We start from the raw sequence: 22,805 nt of genomic DNA, 5'->3' as shown, positions 1-22,805 counted from the left end.
CATTTCCATCATATTCTGTGTTTTTTTTTTAATTTCTTGAATACTTATTTTTGAGAAAGAGACAGAATATGAGTGGGGGAGGGGCAGAGAGAGAGGGAGACACAGAATTTGAAGCAAACTCCAGGCTCTGAGCTGCCCACACAGAGCCCAATGTGGGGCTCAAAGTCACAAACTGTGAGATCATGACCTGAGCTGAAGTCGGACAATCCACCGACTGAGCCACCCAGGTGCCCCTCATATTCTGTGTTTTTTAATAAGCTTCATGAGGACAAAGCTCAGGAGCACTGTCCGCAGCCCTGAATGTGAAGTGAACTGTGTAGTAGGTGCTGAAGATAATTTTGGTAGTTATAATTCTCTACTTAAGATGTTAATTTATTTCAATTGAATACTTGCAAAGGAATTGACTTTAATGAACTTCTTTTAAGGGTGCTTCGCTGGCTAAGTTGGTGGATCATGCGACTCTTGATCTCGGGGTTGTGAGTTGGAACCCCACATTGGGGGTAGAGTTAACTTAAAAATACTCTTCCAGAAGTATTAGTCCCATACATGAAAGGAGCAGTATGATAGTGTGCAACAATATTCTACTAGTGACCAAGATGACCTAAGAAGCACAGCCAGGAGACCAGTGTGGCTTAGCTTAACTCACTGTGGTTCAGCCTTCCTCACTGTAACTCCCGGTCACCAGCTCTGTGCACTGCAACAATCTGTGCTCCGCCTCCACTCCGCCTTGTAGACTGGAAAAAAAACTGCACTTGGTACTATGGTTCTATAAAATGGGAAGTGTGTTCCTCAACTTTTCAGCACATGTCCCTTTCAGTAGGTATAAAAAATCTCATTCCCTTTTTTGAAGTTAATTAAAACAGCCAAATAAATTAAGTGTGATCACACACACACACACATACACACAAACTCAAATGTCATTAACTACTGAACATGTTTCAACCTTATCCATCACCATTACTCATTGATTCTCATATAGATATAGATATAGATATAGAAAAGTTAGAGTCACAGGAAGTTGCAAAGATAGAATAGAGAAGTATCATGTACCCTTCACTCAGTTCCCCCAATGGTTATACCTTACATAACTGTATAATACTGTAGTATAATACAGTTAGGTGTCCGACTTCAGCTCAGGTCATGATCTTGAGGTTTGTGAGTTCAAGCCCCACATCGGGCTCTGTGCTGACAGCTGGTAACCTGTAGCCGGCTTCAGATTCTGTGTCTACCTCTCTCTGCCCTTTCCCTGCTCATGATCTCTCTCTCTCTCTCTCCCTCTCTCTCAAGAATAAACAATTTTTTTTTTAAATCTGTTAGAGCTAATAAATTCAGTAAAGCTACAGGATACAAAATCAATACACAAAAATCTATTGCATTTCTTTACACTGATACCAAACCATAAGAAAAAGAAATTAAGAAAACAATTCATTTATAATTGCTTTAACAAGAATAAAATACCTAGGAATAAGCTTATCTAACACAGGAGAAGACCTGTGTATTGAAAATTATAAGACATTATTGAAAGAAATTGAGGAATACACAAATAATGGGAAAGATATTGCATGCTCATGGAATAGAAGAATTAATATTGTTAAAATATCCATACTACCAAAGAAATCTACAGATTTAATGCACTCCCTATCAGTATTTCAATGCTATGTTTCACAGACATAGAACAAATAATCTTAAAATTTTTGTGAAACCACAAAGTGTTTTAATAGCCAAAGAAGTCTTATGAAAAAAAGAGCAATGCAGGAGACATCATACTCCCTGATTTCGAACTATATTACAACCCATAATAATAATTTAAAAAAAACCAATATTAGCATAAAAACAGGCACACAGATCAGTGGAAAAGAATAGAAAGCCCAGGTGTAAACTCATGTATATATGGTCAATTAATTTATGACAACAGATGCAATAATGTATAATGATGAAAAGACAGTCTTCTCAGTAAATGATGTTGGAAAAATTGGACAGCCACATGTGAAAGAATGAAATTGGACTGTTACCCATTTCAAAAGTTAACTCATGTATTAAAAACATGAATGTAAGACCTGAAACTATAAAAATCCTGAAAGAAAACATAGGTGAAAAGCCCCTTTGACATAGGTTTTGGCAGTGATATTTTTGGATCTGCTGAAAACAAAAGCAATAAAAGTAAAAATAAACAAGTGGGCCTACTTCAAACTAAAAGGCTTCTGGGCAGCAAAGAAAGCCATCAACAAAAATAAAAAGGCAACCTAGTGAATGATAGAAAATAATTGCACATCATAAATCTGATAAGGGGTTAATATCCAAAATATACAAAGAACTCAGAATAGCAAAAAAGTCAATAATCTGACTTAAAAATGGATAGAAAATCTAAATAATGTTCCTAAGAAGACATACAGATGGCCAATGGGTACATGAAAAGATGCTCAACCTCAGGAATCATCAAGGACAGCCAAATCAAAATCACAATGAAATATTGCATCATACCTATTAGAATGGCTAGTATCAAAAGACAAGAAATGCCAAGTATTGGTGAAGATATGGAGAAAGGAGAAACCTTGTGCACTGTTGGTGGGAATGTAAATTGGTGCAACCACTATGGAAAAAAGTATTGAGTTTTCTCAAAAAATTAAAAATAGAGCTACCATTTATCCAGCAATCCCCCTTCTGGATAATTATGCAAAGAAAACAAAAATGTTAGTTTGAAAAGATATATGCACCCCATGTTCAATGCAGCATTATTTGCATTAGCCAAGAAATAGAATATCAATGGATGAATGGATAAAGAAGATGTGATATATATATATATATATATGTGTATAATATACATATATAATGTAATATTATTCAGTCATAAAAAAGAAAGAAATCTTGCCATTTGTGACAACACAGATGGACCTTAAGGGCATTATGCTAAGTGAAATAAGTCTGATAAAGACAAATACTGTAAAAAAAAAAAAAAGACAAATACTGTATATCCCTTATATGTGGAACCGCGGGGGGGGGGGGGGACCAGACTTATAGATAGAGAAAACAGATTGGTGTATGTAAAAGGTGGGGTGGGGGTGGGGAAAATGGGTGAACTATTTTTTTAGATTAAATAAATTTAAAATAAAAATTTTCAAAAATCCATATAATTTTCTAAGTGTATAACATGTTCTTTCAAGAATTCAGCGATATTGCTGTTTCTAAAAGCTATTAAACTCTTAAATATAAGAAGACTACTTCTCAGCATTGAAACTCTCAGCATTGAAACTCAAATGCCACCAGGGTACAACATGATGAGTAGATGTATGATAATCTCTTATGTCAAATCTGAAGTACACTTTTCCCAGCCGTATTAAGTCTGTTAGAAAAAAACTTTCAAGTGATCTGGCAACTTAAAGTGAAACATATGCTTTGATATTATGTTATTTTTCTTAGGAGTAAGTAATGCCATGTTGCAAGAAGGTGGGTTTTCATACTGCATTTCTAATTACACTCCTGAAAAAGTTATTCCATACATATTATGCAAGAATCTAACCTCAAAAGAAAAAAAAATCCAATTTAAGAAAGCTGGATAACATTTACATGGTTATGCATTTCACCACACCCCATACCTTCTTATTTCCCCCTTCCTCTAATTTAGAGCATGTGCTTTCTTTATTCATTTTTGGCTTAAAATTTTATGACTTAATAATAATTTGATAAATTTACTTAGAAGAAGAAATTTATCTAATGACTCATGTAACGAATGCTTACAAAATAAAAGTGTGCATTTTATACCGTCTAAGTGTTTCCAGAGTTACTTAGTCTTGTCCCAAATGATGCTATAAGCTTTGAAATAAAGCAGAAGGCAGAACTTCTGTGGTTTGTGACCCTTTCCAAACTATAGTTTATAGTCATTGCATGTGAATAAATAACTATACATTATTATAATTTTTTCTTGTAACAAAGTTATGAATGAGCCCAAACACAGAATTGTGAGTCCATTTCTCTATAATACAAGAAAAATAAGAATTTTTAGAGAATAAAGTTGTGTATAATCTGTTCCTCCATTCTATAATCTGTTCCTCCTCTCTCCTCCTCTCCCTTCCTCTCTCTTTCTGTTTCTCTCACTTTGTTTCTTTCTTTCCTGATTCAGCTGTGGCAGGACCAAATCCTGGAGGGGGGCTGGCCATGTATAAAATTTCTCATTGTGTATCTTAGTGTTCCAAGGAATCTTAACTTTTAAAAGTAGGTTAGAACTGCTGCTCACTATCGTAGGATTTTTGGGAGCTTTGCTTCTGGAGCTCATCAATTCTAAGACACTTATGTATTTTTAATACTAACAAATCTCGAATTGGGATGTATCCTTCAATGATGCTACTTAGTATTTTGTCATAGTTTAATTGGTAGGTTTTCTTCCCCCATGCTTTACAATTGACAGCATCCTGAGTTTTGGTGAAATATTGTAGTTGAGATGGAAAAATTGATTTGACTCATTAATTCATTTACATTTATGTTTCTAGTAATCTTTTGTAGTCTGCTCTGTATCTTTCCCTGGTCTCAGCCCATTGTACCTCACCCCCGGGGCCACAGTTTTCCTGCCTATAGATTAAAGAAGGTACATCAAGTGGTTTACAAGGCCGCTGTCATCTTGAATGTGTTCTGATTTACTTCTTACTGCCTAGTTGGTATCTTTGCCTTCCTGAAGCGGAAAATCACTCAAGACTACAGTGGATCTCTCCATTTCCTTAACTGAATAAAAACAAAAGGTAGCAATACAGATTGCAGTGGGGGTTGGTGGTAATAATTAAAGAGTAAGCTCTCACTTAAGTGAAAGAAAGTTTTTATCAGGAGGCACCTTATAATTGCTTAAAGTTAGGTCTGATAGTTTTTTTTAATTTGTTTTTAATGTTTATTTATTTTTGAGAGAGAGAGAGAGAGAAACAACACGAGCAGAGGAAGGGCAGAGAGAGAGAGGGAGACAGAATCTGAAGCAGGCTCCAGGCTCTGGGCTGTCAGGCCCCAGACTCTGAACTCATGAACTGTGAGATCATGACCTGAGCAGAAGTTGGACACTTAACCAACAGAACCACCCAGGCGCCCCTAGGTCTCATAGTTTTAAAGTCTTTACCTGATCCAGAATTCTGGAAAGACCTGTGGGACTTTGTGAAGAAGGTAAAAGTTATTCCATTCTTTTTCTGATCAGTGAAGAAAATGTCAAAGAGCTGACAGTCTTCTTGTGTTCCTTAGTGTCTTTGAGAGAACCAGACACTTGAGGATGAAGAGGGTAAGGACTAGTGACAATGTAGTTCTACCCCATATTCAGGTAACAGACTTCTCTTTATAGGGACTGTTGCCAATTTGTAGTACTCAAGCCAGAAACCTTGATTTCCCCCCTCCTTCTTCATGACTCCTCCCATCAAATCAATACAAAATTCTATTGATTCTAATTGATAAATATCTCCCAAAGTTTCCTGCTTTTCTCTATCACCATGGTCACTGTCTTTATTCAGACTACATCATCTCGCTCCTGGCTTATTGCAACAACTTTCCAAATAGTTTCCATTTGTCTAGTCTTGCCTTTTCTTGTTCATTGCAAGGAGGCAATCCTATCTGAAAGCTTTTAAAGTCTGAAGAATATCTAAACTACTTCCTGCTACAGAATGCAAAGCCACGTAGGTGCAATTTGATGAACAGAATCTCTAATGCCCTTTGGTTTTATAAAGTTTAATGATTATTGCCATTAGAAAAAAAATCCAGTTCTATTTTTTTCTTTTCAACAGTGCTTCAACTTTTTTCATATTATGACACATCACAAATCATAATATTTATGTGACTTACAGGGATAAATTGGAGAGGGTGTTGGGGAGTCTACATTGATCTTGATTTTTAAAAATATTACATTTTTAGGTCATATAATTACAGTAAAAAGTAAAATACAGAGTTTTAGGAAAGAAACTAAATAGTTTTGTGTTATACTTTCAAATAAAACATTTTTCAATTTTTTCCAGCTAAGGAATTTGAATTTGCAAATCTTGATAGTTACCAATCTGTAAAAAACTTTGATCTCATAAAAAGTAGCAAATGATAGAAGTGTATTAATCACTCTTTTTATATTTGATGAAAACTCCTTTGTCACCATTAACCAGAATTTGAATAACTTGAACTACTTAAATGGTCCTTAAAAATGCAATCTTTTCTGCATCTAACAGCTCTCATTTTGTCTCTTTCTTTCTTTCTGTTCTTTCAATGACCAGTATCATCTCAACATTTTGATGGTAATGCAGAGATTTCAAAATTTCAAAATAGTGATGAAACTTATCCTCAAGTATAAATGGTATTGCTCTAACAGAATATACTGAGAACAGTTCCCCAGAGAGACAGAACCAACAGGAGAGAGAGAAATAGATTCAGAAACAGAGATAGAGAGAGATTTTTATTATGACTGGAGGTTTGGTGAGTCTAAAATCTGATAGGGAGGGACAGCAGGCTGGAAACTCAGGAAATAGTTGCAATTCAAGTCCTGTAGAACCAGGAGGACAATCTGATAGAGAATTCTTTCTTGCTAGAGTAGATTGACATTTTCTATTCAAGCCTTCAACTGATTGGATGAGGCCCACCCACCTAATGGTGGACAATCTGAATGTAATTCCATCCAAAGATACCCTCACAGAGACATTCAGAATGATATTTGACCAGATATCTTGGCCCATAGGCCAAGAAAAGTCAACATTAACTATCACATACACAGTTTTAATAATTCTTAGGATTCAAATTATAACTAAATATCTCTAATTAACCATTTACCTTTCCCCAAGGAAAATTTTTCTTTGTGAGTACACATTACTATAATATTTATATGGTTTTTGCAAGTTTTGATGAAAATTAACTACTCCAAATTTTTACTTAAGTAACCTTTTTAGAGGAGCCAATAACTTGCATTTCATTTTACTTTTGTTATTGCTCATGAGTATCAAATACAGTCCAGGTCTAATCAGTACAGAGTGAAGTAAATAATTCTCTAATGGAGTAAAATATGCACAAAATTGAGGATTACAGTAGGACTTATGGCTAGACCCTGCTTACCAATGTGATTGAAGTTCATAGAGATTAATTAAGGTACAGCAGTGTAGAGCCAGAGGGACAAACCACAGGGATGAGGAACACAGGCTCTGCAGTCACAATATTGGAACCAAAGCTTTTCTGAAGCTTAAGTTTCTTGCCTCACAAGCCTGATTGTTATAAAGAGTAAAGGAGAAAAAAAAAAATAAATAAAACACAGTTCTCACATAGTGGCTGTTGCAGAGTAAGTGTTCAACAAATAGAAGCTACTGTAATTTTTGTTTGTATTTATTTTTTATTTTGTTTATAGTTATGTTATCCTAAAGAAGGAGCTGGGGATTTGAGTTTAGGACTTTTTTTTTTTTTTTTTTTTTTCCTAAAACTCCTATTCAATAAACTATTTCTCAACCTGTTATTTTTGTAGAACTGGTCAGGGACTAAATACCCAAGGAGAATAAAAAGGGAAGAAAATGGAAAAAATAAATCCTAAAAAAAATGAATTGTCAATCACCTCATAAAAGCTTCTTATCACGAAGATAAGAGCGAGTGGAGACATTCCCTAGATTGCTATCAAAACACAGTGACAGCATTTGTATTCAGTGTGCCACAAAATAGAAATCTTCTTTCCCGTTTACTTACTTGTATTCATCTCTAAAATTATGGGGGGGGAAGTATTAGTGGATCCCTTCTTGAAAGGCTGACATGAATATTTAAGCCCCTATTAGCACTAGCTGCAGTTCAGAATCCCCCACATTCCATCCGCTGATGAAGAAGTCATCAGCAGCACTAAGTGACTCTTTTCTCCTCTCCAACCATTTCTCTTATTGGCCTATTTAGATTTTTTTTTTTTTAATCACAAGTGCTGAGTTTTTTTGAGGGCAAGACCTATCATATTTTGTTCCAATCTGGTTGTGGTTACAGTGGTTCCTGCTCCTGTTGCTGAAATTGCATTTCTGATCATTCAAATTAGGCCTCTGGAAATGGCTCCTTCTGACCACACTAGTGGTTATTTCATATTTCAATCTGAGAGATATAACTATCTGCTCTCTTCAAAACCAACAACCAAAATAAAATCACATTTATTTCCCTTCTTTTAGGTGTTTCTGGAATATTCTGGGAACTGTGGAGAAACGAAACATGAAATATAAGACAAAGCCCCTTCTCTCGAAGGGCTTTATTCTAGAACACAGTGATAGCATACATATATGCTTAAGGACAAATATGTCCCTACACTCATCAGATATATTTTACTTATAAGATGCGGAGCATTACGGTAGAGACTTTAAACAACAAAAAGCTGTGTTATATATGTTTCCTGTTGTTGAAGCCTTAGAATTGAATAGGGTCACTCATTTAAGAAAATGATACATACTCTGAGTCTTACATTATAGGTTCAATGACAATCAGCAATGACTGTGGGGGGAAAAAATCTCATATGGAAGGAGACAGGGTAAGAAAGAACAAGGCAGAAGCAGGGAGCTCTTAGTCATGTAGCTTTGCTATAACACAGAGTAAGAATTAAAATCATTAGAGATAAGTCTACAAACATAAATTGATAACTACTACAAAAGGTATTGAGTTTGAATATGGGAGAATGTTTAAAGTGTTTATTTTTTTTAACTTTTTTTTTTTTTTTGAGACAGAGAGAGACAGAGCATGAATGGGGGAGGGGCAGAGAGAGAGGGAGACACAGAACTGGAAGCAGGCTCCAGGCTCTGAGCCATCAGCCCAGAGCCCGACGCGGGGCTCGAACTCACGGACCGCGAGATCATGACCTGAACTGAAGTCGGCCGCCCAACCGACTGAGCCACCCAGGCGCCCCTAAAGTGTTTTTTTTTAAAAAGAATTATCATAATCAAATAAATACCTCAGGCACGTTTATAGAAAGATTAATGTATCATTAGTGACAACAAAATATTGGGAGTAGAGATTTGGAATGAGATGTTCTTCAGTCTGTTAAATTGCCTGAGTGTGAATGCTTACAGTCAAACTAGTAAGGCGATATTGAGAATTTAGAAAAGGACATGAGTGTGTTAGATATTTTGAATATAGATCTTCTAAGACGCAGTGACTTTTAAAAGTGAAAACAAAGAAAGTTATCTCTGATATTTTGAGAATGATCAAAATAAATGACCCGGACAATAAAAAGTTGGAGGATTTGTGCAGAAGTTGGGGGTAGTGATATGTGGATAAGAGCAGGGAAAGTAAGAATTGAGATTAATAGCCGGTCATTCAGCAGGTAGGTAGGAACAGAAAAGTAGATCTGAGGAGAGAAGTCAGTAGAAAACAGAAATTTAAGCCTCATCTATATGGAAGTGATTACTGAAGTCAGGAACACTGATGACATCACTGGGAAAAGAAGTGTCAGAGAACAAAGGGAACTTACATTTGTTGACCACTTTTCATATATCAGATACTGGGGTTGGTGTTTCACAGTATCGCATTTATCTAGTGTAAAAAAAACCTTGGAAAATGTCCAAGAAGCGGTGCGGAAGAAAGAAAAAAAATACCATGCAAGGAGAAAGAAGAGTGGGAGGAGAAATGAATAAAGGAAAAAAATCCATATGCTGTCATACTCTCTAAGCAAAAGGAATGGAGAGAGGTGGAAGTCAAACTATTTTGTCAAATACTGAATGGGAAACAAGGAGAGGGGGACATTGAAGATGAAACCAGAGGGGCGCCTGGGTGGCGCAGTCGGTTAAGCGTCCGACTTCAGCCAGGTCACGATCTCGCGGTCCGTGAGTTCGAGCCCCGCGTCGGGCTCTGGGCTGATGGCTCAGAGCCTGGAGCCTGTTTCCGATTCTGTGTCTCCCTCTCTCTCTGCCCCTCCCCCATTCATGCTCTGTCTCTCTCTGTCCCAAAAATAAATAAACGTTGAAGATGAAACCAGAGAAAGGGTTGATTTGTAATGATAATTGAGTTTCATGACATAAGTGTGGGGGAAAAAACAAGATATCAAGGCATGAAGATCAAGTTTGTAAAATGTTCAGGGCAGCACATCACAAAGATTAGTGTTTTTTCCTTTTTTTTTTTTTTTTTCCCTTAGCACTACAGAAAAAAATTCAATTTCCTGTTCTTTATTCCTTGCATCTTCTTCCTTGTGGTCTTTTGCTTAAATTCCTTCCATTCTTGTCTCTGTGAAAGAGATGGCTCTACGTACACTGGAACTTTCAGTATATATTTATAAAGCCCAATTTACAAAACTATTACTAGAAATACACCAATGAATTATTTTCCTTCCTGATGGCTTTGTGCATTTTCTCACTGTCAGGTACTATTGCTTTGTGTATACTACCTAATTTAATTTCTAAATGACCTTATTGTGTTATTGTTATATCGTTATTTTTATTTGTCAGTGAGGCACACAGAGGCACAGAAAGATTAACTAACTTTTTTGATAGAAAGAAACTCTCCAAGTAGAAATTAGAGGCATCTTTTATGCATGGATTATATGTCTTTTGCATGTGTGATTTAAATAGATAAATATTTAGCTGCAGACCCATGATCTTAATTGCCATTTTATGCTTGTTTCTATTTGTTTCCAACAAACCTAATGAATACTATTCATATATGCCCCACATAGGGAGGATACAGGGGTCTTCTTTATACTGGGAATGAATACCTTCAAAAGTGAATAAAATTCAAACAGATGAATGAAATAAATTTACAAAAGCAGTATTTTAGGATAACAAAATATAAGTTATTTTAATTCAATATGAGGAAAATTAAGACAATTGCTAATTCTTATATTGTAAGCTTTTTGGTATATTTTATTGTAATAATTGAAGTGTTGGGTTTTACATGAGACATTCAAAGGTATTTCAGTTTCTCCTTTTATGTGTTTATTTCAAAGGTTTTGTCATCTCATATTTTTCTTAGTGGGTGTATTTTATATTGATATTTAAACATTACTGAGGTTTTTCTTTCTGGAATTTTGTAATTTATTAGGTTCTAGATTTTTATACCTTTTCTTTATTGCTTCTATTGCAAAACTATTATAAAACTTGCTAAGTAAAAATAATGCTATAATAAGGGTGGAGTGAATCTATTTTTTTTATAAAAATCTTTCCAAGTTGTTCTCTTCATTTTTGTTTTAATATTCAGCTGCAGAAACTAAGTAAACAAATCCCCTCTAGGGATGATAAAAATGTAAACACACTCTTTCTCTCTGTCTCTGTCTCTGTCTCTGTCTCTGTCTCTGTCTCTCTCACACACACACACACACACACACACACATCATGTTCATCTCCTTATGGGACACATTTAGGATATTAGGCAGGTGCATAAAGGTCTTAAAGACAACTATTTATTTTCTCACTCTAGTCTTAGTGAGTAAGGCAAAGCTATCTCTTATTTTGTTTCTAGAATACTCAAGTGTTCCAAAAGTTCAATTACAGATGTCACCAATCATCCAGATATTTGATCTAATTATTCAGATGTTTATCAGCTTTATGTGACAAAACTGGCCCAAATTGACTTGAGCTGTTATTTTAATGCATGGCAGTTTAGACTGAGGAAAGTATTAAATGTAGCCCATCCACATGGCCTTAATGGAGAAATAAAAACTGGTACTTATATTTTCCCATTAAATCCTGTGGTCATGCCTATTCACTTTGGTAAATTGAACTCAATAAAATTTGTTAGAGAGGTTCTGCCCCAAGAATCTAAAGACCTAGTCTGCAGGGATATCTTTGAGTGTTTATTTAGCTATTTAAATTTTTTTGAGTCTAAATTGATAATCACATTTTATATTTGCCTTACTTATCTAGGTTTAAAGCTGAAAATATCACTTTATTTCCTTAAAATAAATTGCTTTCAAAATAAAATTAATACTATTTCTTAGACTACCAAATGTTACCTAATGGTGCATAGAATGATAACGTAAAGAAAGGACAAGTTTTAGAAAGAAACGCATCTGGTTTTGAATCCTAGCTCTGCTATTATGGATAACTCAATCTTGAATAAGTTAGTTAATTTCCCAAATCTTCAATTTACTCCCCTGTACATGTAAGTGTTATTGTAAAGATTAGCTATAATGAATATAAAATGACTGGCACTTTATAACTCGTAGCTTTTATGATTTTCTTAAGTTCTCAGAGTAAGTGCATCTCTTTAAGATGGAATGCATCCTATGTGGAATTTTAACCTTATTAGTGCTTGTGATCCTTCCTCAATCTTAAATGTGCTACTATTTGAGGGCAATATGCACTCATTCAACAAACATTCTTCTGATACCTACTATATTGCTGGTCCTGTCTCTGCATAGGAATATAGTGAGGAACAAATGGATATAGTCTCTGTACAATTAGGGTTTGAAACTAATTGGGAAGAGGAAATAAACAAGTAACAATCAGAGATTGGGGGGGTGCCTGCATGACTCAGTCGGTTGAGCATCTGACTCCGATTTCAGCTCAGGTCTGACTCTTGATTCGGCTTGGTTGTGGGGTAGAGCCCTGTGTTGGTCATTAATGGTGAACATGGAGCCTGCTTAAGATTCTCTCTCTCTGCCCCTCTCCCCCACTCTCTCTCTCTGTCTCTCTCTCTGTCTCTCTCTAAAAAAGAATAAGATTTTGAAATATACTACTGAAAAAAAGTGTAGGTACTGGAAGAAAGTAGAACTGAGTTGTATTAGATTATTCAGCAAGTTTCTGAGTAAGTGCCATTGAACCAGATGCCTGAAGGATAGGTATGGTTAATAGGTAAATTATAGAGCAAATGGAAATTCCAGGCAGAGAAAATCAACGTGTAAAAAAGTCTTGTGTCTGGAAAGAGCTTTCTGTGTTGAGAAACTGAAACAAGATTGGTGGCATTGCAAAGTTGGGACAAGGAGTGGCATGATCAGAGGGGAGCCTGGAGTAATGGAAGAGAAAGGCCATCAAAGGCATTTTAGAGTAACTCTTGAACTCGATCTCGAAAGGATTGAAATGAACGAATGCTTTATTTAGCCTCTCCTTCCACATCTTTCACCAAATCCATATGAAAGCTAAAAACCAACTTTTTACATGTGTAATGCTCAAAACCAAGAAAAGACTCTCAGGGAACTAGAACATATAAAGAAATCCTGCAAGAAAAAGAATGCAAAATGTGCAAGAGAACTTCTATCACTGAACGTGAGAAGGAGCAAGCCTGCTTCATCACCTCAGTCATAGATATTACAGCCCACAGGCGTGGGCAACCAACAAGTTGGTTAGTTGGAGCACCACAAAGGGGACTATGTAAAGCAAACACCGATAGCCCTACAGAGTAAAGTGGGCAAATTCATAATCACAGTGAGAGGCTGAACATCCTTCTCACAGAAACCAACCAAGAAACCACCCACTAATAAGAAGGGGTATGGAGGGGTTGTGTAATGCACTTAACCAGCCTGACTGAGTAGCTGTACAAAGAAGCCTGTACCATGCATACAAAACTAATATCATTTTCAAGCACACAGACTACAGCCACAAAAATTTATCATGCGTTACACCACAATGAAAATGTCAGCAAATTCCATAAAGGTGATATTATACAGGCTGCATTTACTTATTCATCAACAATTACAAGAAATTCAGCTACTCAAAAAATCTCCATATATGAGGAAATTAAACACATACGTGTGTACAAACAAATAAACACAACCAAATAACTATGAGGTTAAAGTGCAAATCAATATGGAACTTGTAAACTATTCAGAGCTAAATAAATAAGTGAAGTGTTATATAACAAATCTACTGGAACATGAAGCAAAATTGAGAAGAAAATGTATGAACTTAAGTGTATCTATCTATCTATCTATCTATCTATTTATTTTTATATTTGAGAGATAGAGAAAGAAAGAGACAGACAGAGTGTGAGCAGGGTAGGGGCAGAGAGATGGAGACAGAATCTGAAGCAGGCTATAGGTTACCAGCTGTCAGCATAGAGCTTCAAACTCATGAACCGTGAGATCTGACCTGAGCCGAAGTTGGACGCTTAACTGACTGAGCCACCCAGGTGCTCCAAGTGTATCTACTTAAACAGAGTATTAAAAATAAATAATCTATGCTTTTAAGACAAGAATCTAGGAAAACAGAACAAAATGAACAGAATAGAAAAAAGGATTAGTGTAAATGAAAGCATAAACCAACTAACTAGAAAATAAAAAATGAAAAATTGAATAAAAACAAAAAATAGTATTTTGAAAAGATTAATATGACACTTTAGTAAATATGATCAAGATAAAAAGGTACAGATAGTTGTAGACATGAAAAGGGAAACAAGGACAATACATAACAGATTGAAAAATTATAGGAAAAAAATCAACTTCAGAGCAATAAATTTGTAAATCTAGATTAAATAGATAATTAATTTTTAAAAATATGTACACCAAAAACTGTAGAAATTTTTGGAAAGAAATTGAAGAAAACACAAAGAAAAACATTCTATGCTCATGAATTTGAAGAACAAATATTGTTAAAATGTCTATACTACCCAGAGCAATCTACACATTCAATGCATTCCCTGGCAAAACAACTCCAGCATTCTTCACAGAGCTGGAATAAACAATTCCAAAATTTGTATGGAATCAGAAAAAAACCTGAATAGCCAAAGTAATGTTGAAAAAGAAAACCAAACCTGGAGATATCACAATTCCAGACTTCAAGCTGTAATACAATGCTGTAATTATCAAGACAGTATGGTACTGGCACAAAAACAGACACACTGATCAATGGAACAAAATACAGAACCCAGAAATGGACCCAGAAATGTATGGCCAACCAATCTTTGACAAAGCAGGAAAGAATATCTAATGGAAAAAAGACAGTCTCTTCAGCAAATAGTGTTAAGAAACCTGGGCAGAGACATGCAGAAGAATGAAACTGGACCACTTTCTTACACCATACACAAGAATGAATTCAAAATGGAAGACAGCCATAAATGTGAAACAGGAAGCCATCAAAATCCTAGAGGAGAAAGCAGGCAGGAACCTCTGACCTCAGCTGCAGCAACTTCTTACTTGACATGTCCCCAGAGGCAAGGGAAATAAAAGCAAAAATGAGCTATTGGGACCTCATCAAGATAAAAAACTTCTACACAGCAAAGGAAATAATCAACAAAACTAAAAGGCAACCAACAGAATGGGAGAAGATATTTGCAAATGACATATCAGATAAAGGGTTAGTATCCAAAATCTATAAAGAACTTATCAAACTCAACACCCAAAAAACAAATAATCCAGTGAATAAATGGACAGAAGACACGAATAAACTTTTCCAAGGAAGACATCCAGATGGCTGACACATGAAAAGATGTTCAATGTCACTCAACACCAGAGAAATACAAATCAAAACCACAATGAGATACCACCTCATACCTGTCAGAATGGCTAAAATTAATAACTCAGGAAACAACAGATGTTGGCAAGGATGAGGAGAAAAGGGAATACTTTTGCACTGTTGGTGAGAATGCAAACTGGTATAGCCACTCTGGAAACAGCATGGAGGTTCCTCAAATAATTGAAAATAGAATTATCCTACGACCCAGCAACTGCACTACTAGGTGTTTATCCAAAGGATACAAAATGCTGGTGCAAAGGGGCACATGCATCCCAGTGTTTATAGCAGTGCTATCGACAATAGCCAAATTATGGAAAAAGCCCAAATGTCCACCATCTGATGAATATATATTACATATATATATACATATATATATATACACACACACATATATACACACATATGTATATCATATACTCGGCAATCAAAAAGAATGATATCTTGCTATTTGCAACAACGTGGATGGAGCTAGAGGATATTATGCTAAGTGACATAAGTCAGGCAGAGAAAGACAGACATCATATGATTTCACTCATATGTGGAATTTAAGAAACAAATGAACCTAGGGGAAGGCAAACCACGAGACTCTTAAATACAGAAAACAGACTGAGGGTTGTTGTAGGGGAGGTGGGTGAGGGGATGGGTAAAGGGTGATGGGCATTAAGAAGGACACTTGTTGGGATGAGCACTGGGTGTTATGTAAGTGATTGATCATTGAGTTCTACTCCTGATTCCAGTACTACATTGTATGTTAACTAACTTGAATGAATAAATAAATTAAAAAATTAAAAAAAAATAAATTTTGAATGTTTGTACTTTTATGGTCTATTATAACTCAAAAAAGTTTATAATTAATAATAATTAAAAACGTATTCTCCAGGAAAATTTTTAAAAAGGAGAGGAAAAAAATTTTTTAAAAATTTAAAAAGGAGAGGAAAGGAGCTAAAATGTTCCAGGCAAGTGAAAGCAACAGAGGCACACATGTACACACATGCGTGCACACTCAAACACACATGCACAGTGTTTCCTTTAGGGCATGTTTCAGAACTGTACTGTATTCTGTGCCTTGCAAGTAAGTTATCAGGGACAGAGGGTAGGTAGGAGTTGAAACCTCTGCCAAGGAAGAGGCAGGAGAAGCAGTAGTTGTTCATAGTGAGCAGGAGGGCTTGACATAGAAAAAATAAGCAGTATAATATTATCTATTAATACTATTTTTTGTCAAAGAAGCCTCTGAATTCTAAGCAGATCTGTGCAGGCCCAAATCTCAGGATCTAGGCTATGAGAATGTTTAATTTGAAGACCCTGAGAGTCCAAGGTAAACATGAATGACCTTTAATCTCTCCCTCCTGCCCCAGTAGGTGCTCCAAATTAAAAAATAATTCTAATAATAGTTTATGTGATTTTGGGTTCTATACAATCTTTCTTAAAGTATTTATTTTCCTGGTCTGTGCCACTCTAACAACTAATTGTAATGTTTTAGAAAAATGCACACAGTCTTCAAAATCATAGGAACTACCATTAAGAATAGAGTGGAAAAGGACAGGAGACCATCTGGTTTCTTTTCCCAACTCTTAAGTAAATGCTTTCTTATGGTGTGTGAATTTTATCTATTTGTTATTTACACTTTTTAAAGGACAAATAAGCTTTTGTTTCTACCATCAGGGCTGGGATGATACATCTAGATCACCTGTGACTCTAACTGCCCTTTCCATGGGAGTGGGTTAAGGTCACTTAACGTATTGATGGCCTGGTAATGCCATTATGGGGTCTCGTTTTCCTCCCTTCAATTTTAATTTTTAAATGCTATGTCCTTTTTACAAAGGGTTATTTCAAAAATACAAGACATAGGGGCGCCTGGGTGGCTCAGTAGGTTAGAAGTCCTACTTCGGCTTAGGTCATGATCTCACAGTTTGTGGGTTCAAACCCCACTTTGGACTCTGTGCTAATGGCTTGGAGCCTGGAGTCTGCTTTGGATTCTCTGTCTCCTTCTCTCTCTGCTCCTCCCCTGCTTGCTCTCTCTCTCCCTCTCTCAAAATAATAAATAAAAACATTTAAAAATACAAGACATAAATAAAATAGCAGTAAATATGATGAAAAGTCATGTTAGAAACATATACAACTTAGTCTGATCAGCCTGCCTTAACAAGGCATCACAGATTGGGTGGCCTAAACAATACGAATTTATTTTCTCATGGTTCTGGAGGCTACAAAGCAAAGATCAAAGTGTCAGCAAAGCTAGTTTCATCTGAGGTCTCTCCTCCTGGCTTGTAGGTAGCAATCTTCTGTGTTCCATGGTCTTTCCTCTGTACCCCTCTACCAAATATTCTCTTCCTATAAGGACACTTGTTAATGTTGGATAAGGGCCCACTTTAATGACCTCAGATTAAGTTAATTACCTCTTTAAAGGCCCTATCTCTAAATAGAATCACTGGGGGTTAGGATTTCCATATGAATATTTTGGACAGGGACTCTATTCAGCCCATAGCAGGGGATTTTAGTGAACTATACATTTAAATGGGGGGAAAAAGAAAAATGTGGCATAAACATAGCTAATAAGACCATTTTGTGAAGGAATAAAAGAAAAATGGTTTGAGAACCCTTTAAAATGCCTACGAACTTGGCCAATTAGTCAAACAGTTGAAATTAATTTCTATCTCCCATACCATAACTTCAGAGTACTTTGTTGTTTCCTGTAGTTGTATTAATTGAGTTAATTGTGTGAGGATCTGTTAGAAAATGCCTTGCACATAATAAGGACTTAGTAAGTATTAGTGCTTGATATCCTCATTGTTAGCTCACATTCATCTGTCTGCCTTTAGTGAAATAAGGTATTCATGTGACCGGCTCCACAATCATGATTTCCTGAAAGGTAGAGATTTGCTTCCTTTTCTGTCAACACACAGTGCAGCCACACAGTGCTTGACCCATAGAATGTGGTAAACCAATGTTAAACTTCACAGGAAAAATAAAAACAAGAATTTGCCATTTCTTAATCTTTTTTTTCCTTAAAAGCCTGGACTATATAAATGTTCCAATACATGCTGAATGACATACAAATAATATTTACTTAAGTAAACAATTTTTTTGAAACAACAGAAGAAAACCCATTTGCTGAGACATTTTAGAGGCTCATGAGAAAAATAAGAAGGAGCTAATTTTAAACCATAAAGAATTCCAATTTGGTAGTGTTTGTAAAATGCTTTGAAGACACAGAGTAGTGCATGTGCCTTTTTTTTTTTTTTTTTTGAACTTGGCAAAAAGGAAAAGGACATTGAATACATAGAACCAGATGGAGTGTGAAAAACATGAAGAAACAAGTGAAAACTAAATCATGAAAAATACAGTTTTTTGGAAATAATTGACATTTTTGTTGTCATCTGGAATAAACAAAGCTCCAAGTTCACAAAAAGAAGAAAATTATTTTTAAAATGTACAATTTGTAAATGTATTTTTATTTTTTGTTGTCATCTGGAATAAACAAAGCTCTGAGCCCACTAATAGAAAAATATTCTTTTTAAAAATGTACAATTGGTAAATGTATTTTTATTTTGAAGATGTTTAATTAGGAAGATATTAATAGTTTTATCATTTTACTTTCTTCCAGAAAATAAAAAGGGGGTGTCTCTGTCTTCGTGGGCTAAACAGGAAAGCTCTCCTTGACCTGCATGCCTCATCCTTGTGTGTGAGACTTTTGTATTTTGGTGTGGGCTGCAGGTACTGTAGGCACTGTGGGTGGCTTCTTCATCACAGGTTGTTTCTATTGTCTTGTGTTTTGTTTCCCTGCTTCATAGAACTCTATTACAAAACACTTACCTTTATTGGTGCAATTCACTAGTCATTTTTGTGCTGCCATTCCAACAATTCACATTCATATTGCAGTTTTTTAAGTAATTCAAAGTGTGTATTTTGGAAGAAGTCTGGCATGGTTTGAAGAGCTCTGAATTAGGACTTGGCTGGGAATAAGGTTCTGCCTGGCTAGGCATTACATATAAGACAATGGGCAAATCATTTAATTTCTCTAATCCTCTCTTTTCTTATTTGAAAGGTGAAGGAAATATTTATTCTTGCTAGCCAATGTACTTATAATGAGGATTGTATGTGACAATGTATATAAAAATGCTTCTTAAATGAAATGTGGCTTATTTCTATTTGTTTAGCAGGACTCGTAATTGGCTTTTCTCAGATTGCCAGCTCCCACACTTTAGATCCTATCAATGGCAAGAGATACCTGTTCTCTGCATATACTGCTCAGAGAAATTTTAGCAAGCAACCTTTATTCTTGATAAGTTTGGCTGCATGATAGGAGTTGGTGTATGATAAGACATAAACAAAATTCAGAGTTGAAAGAACATTCAAGAATATCTAATTACGTTTCCATTATAATTTTCAAATCAGGGGCTAAAGCCCAGAGATGATTAATAATTTCCTTAAGATCAGTGTGCTCTGATATTTAATTTAATGCTTACTATGTCTCATGCATGATGTTACTGGAAAAAAAATCACTAGGTTATGTTTACCTGGAGTACAGGGCCTTGTCTCAATTTTTTTAGATCAGGGTTCAGCAAATGAAAAATGGACTATGACCTGTTTTTGTAAATAAAGTTTTTTTGGAACATAGCCACACCTATTTCTCTAAGTATTGTCTATGGCTGCTTTCACAAAGCAGACACCATATGGCCTACAAAGCCTAAAATATTTACTGTTTGGACTTACAGAAAAAATTTGTCAAGCTCTGTTTTATGATGACATGATTACTTTTTATAAAAGTTCTTTTAGGGGCGCCTGGGTGGCTCAGTCGGTTGAGCGTCCAGCTTCAGCTCAGGTCATGATCTCACGGTCCGTGAGTTCGAGCCCCACATCGGGTTCTGTGCTGACCGCTCAGAGCCTGGAGCCTGTTTCGGATTCTGTGTCTCCCTCTCTCTCTGACCCTCCCCTGTTCATGCTCTGTCTGTCTCTGTCTCAAAAATAAATCAACATTAAAAACAATTAAAAAAAAAAAAAAGGTCTTTTAGGATACCTTGAAGAAAGTGATACTTGTTAGAAGAAACTTAAATTTTAGGAGTGTACAAAGTGAAATGTAAGAGAGAAAACTTTTCATTCATTTTGGATTCTTTTTCTCTCACCTTTGGAGCCTAGCACAACCACCTGGCACAGAGTAAGTGGTCATCAATGAATATTTGTCAAGGGAAGGAAGGAAGGAGGGAGATTAGAAGGGAGAGGCAGGAACAGGAAGGCTAGGTGACAGGCAGAAGGTCAAATTGGTTGAATTTAAGGTTAGTTCAGTCATGATGATGAGAAAAAAAAAACCTGATTTTTTCCAGACCTTCACCTTGTTCTGAAACTTGATATCCATTTCTGCCACAGTGTGAGTATTTTGAAGAAGATAATAGATTTTATCTTCAAGCACTACTTTTTCTTTCATTCTAACATTGGAGACATGCTACGCAAGAAGCAGATTTGGCGAGGGGTGTGGTTCTGGGCTACTACCTATACATAAGAAAATAAATCTCATAAATGCTAATTTGCTTTGGCAAAAGGAAAAAAGTTTGTTTCCCTCTTTTTGAGCAAGAAAATATGAACCTCATGATTTGCACGTAGAGTGGGGCTTCTGAGACAGAGAAAAAATTTCACATTAAGCAATAGATTTTCCCATAATAAACAAGAGAAAGCAATGGATACTTCTGGAATACTCTCCACCCTTATTTCCTAGAGGATTACAGACCAAGGGTTGCCTTGCCAGGCACTTAACCACACTGTTTTACTGAAAGATTGCTCTCAGGTCACTAAACACAAATTACACATGCTTCTGTCATGCTATTTTAAAAGCAGGTTATTATAAAACAGTGCTGACCTATGAATGCTCAAGAGAAATGTGTCATGAGAAAGTAACCATAGGAAGTTTACCTATTTCCTTCTTATATTCCCATTTCTTCTCGTCACTTTTGCCTGGTGAGGTAATACAATACAGAAACCTAGGGCTTATTGTTTTAAGCAGAGTTCATCTAGTTCGTTTTGGGTTCCTGGGTGGTGAATTGCTCAAAGACCTCCCATGGGTAGCAAACCTTTGCATTGTAATCTCATTACACAACAGTGAAGATCTGTGGAATGAGGGTTTTGTTTGTTTGTTTGTTTGTTTGTTTGTTTTCCCCCTCGCTGCAGTTTGTTTCTACCACATAACAATGTGATACAGAGTGAAGCTGGCACAAGTCTCTGTATGTGATATTAACTTGGAACTGCTTTTTGGTTGTCATCATTGACCATGTCACCACTTTGTCACCTGCCTCCTAGATTTTGTCAGCTCTAGCTGGGTGTCTCAGATCACTTTCATCCCTGTGGAATGTGCCTGCACCATTGGCATGAGGGCCAGTCCACTCAGACCCCCACACAAGGCTATCACCGCTGAATGGGTTGTTTTACTTGTGTTCTCCGGATTTGTGAGATTAATACAAAGCCCTCTCCTCCGATGGGGGGATGGGGAGAACTCCCAAGAATGTCAGAGGAGGAAGCACTCCTTCTAGCTATTTGCTTGTGAGATTGATTTTATGAAATAAAATATGTAGTGGCCCCTTTACCCACAGCCTTTTCTCTCTCCAGTATGGTGGCTGAGTTTTCCTCAGCCTGTTTTTTTTTTCATTCAACCAAGAAAAAAAATGTTTATTGAACCCCAGAACTCCAGTTCTCAGCATCTGTTTACACTCATAGAATGACTGAGTATGTGTGAAAAGAAAATGGCAGAAACCAAGAGGATAAATAAGGAATGGCCCCGTTCCTAAACTCTTTGGAGGATATTTGATTTCTTTTCTCCTTTATTCCCCTCTTCCCTAGTTTCCCCCTGCCTCTTCAGCTTTACTCTTTGTGCACAAAAGGTTGCCATTTGGTGTTCAAGTATTTATTTTAATACTTAAATGTTTCAGCCAGTAGTTCTTCAACAGCCCCCATATTGTCTCTGCACTTTAAATATACAATGGACACAGCGTAAACAGTAAGATTCATTTTTATCTACACTCAGAATCACAGATTTTTGTATATGCTTTAGAGTAATAACACCCCAAAATGGAAACTTTTAAAATGTTTTATTCATTTCGTTAAAACCATTGGGTCATATCACAAAACGTGACTGAACAAAGAAACATGTAGAGGCAATATGGGGAAGAAAGGACTCAGAATTCTGATGGAGGACTGATAAAGAGAATAAAAATGATAATGTTAATATCTTATACATTTCCCTTCTCTATTTAAAAGAATTTTAAATAAGCAGGCTAGCCTGTAGCATCATTCTTCCAGGCTTCTTGCTCTGTTCCTGTTTAACTGCATTAAAACCTGTCTGTAAGACCCCCACTGGGAGAGGGAAAACATTCCCTTTGCTGGCAGGTGGTCTTTTTGCAAGCACTTTCCAATTGAAAACATATGCTCCTGGGTGTGAGGAGGCTTCTGGTAAGTAGGGGGAGCTCCTGCCAGGGAATGATTGAATTATATAGGCAAATTCAA

General features: G+C 36.1%; 1 long non-coding RNA gene across 1 annotated transcript in view; it reads right to left on the bottom strand.

The window, feature by feature from the left end:
• LOC121029988 (uncharacterized) overlaps positions 1-21,368 on the bottom strand; it is a 28,606-nt gene extending 7,238 nt beyond the window's left edge. Inside the window, exon 1 of the long non-coding RNA XR_005790015.1 lies at positions 21,222-21,368. This is a non-coding gene — a long non-coding RNA (uncharacterized LOC121029988). The remainder of the gene's footprint in view (positions 1-21,221) is intronic.
• Positions 21,369-22,805: the final 1,437 nt, after the last annotated feature.

Source organism: Herpailurus yagouaroundi, unplaced genomic scaffold (genome assembly GCF_014898765.1).
Source record: "Herpailurus yagouaroundi ecotype Mexico unplaced genomic scaffold, PumYag 139, whole genome shotgun sequence".
In the NCBI taxonomy this organism is placed as follows: Eukaryota; Metazoa; Chordata; class Mammalia; order Carnivora; family Felidae; genus Herpailurus; species Herpailurus yagouaroundi.
Note: the sequence above shows the minus strand (reverse complement) of the source record. Positions and strands in the feature narration are given on the sequence as shown.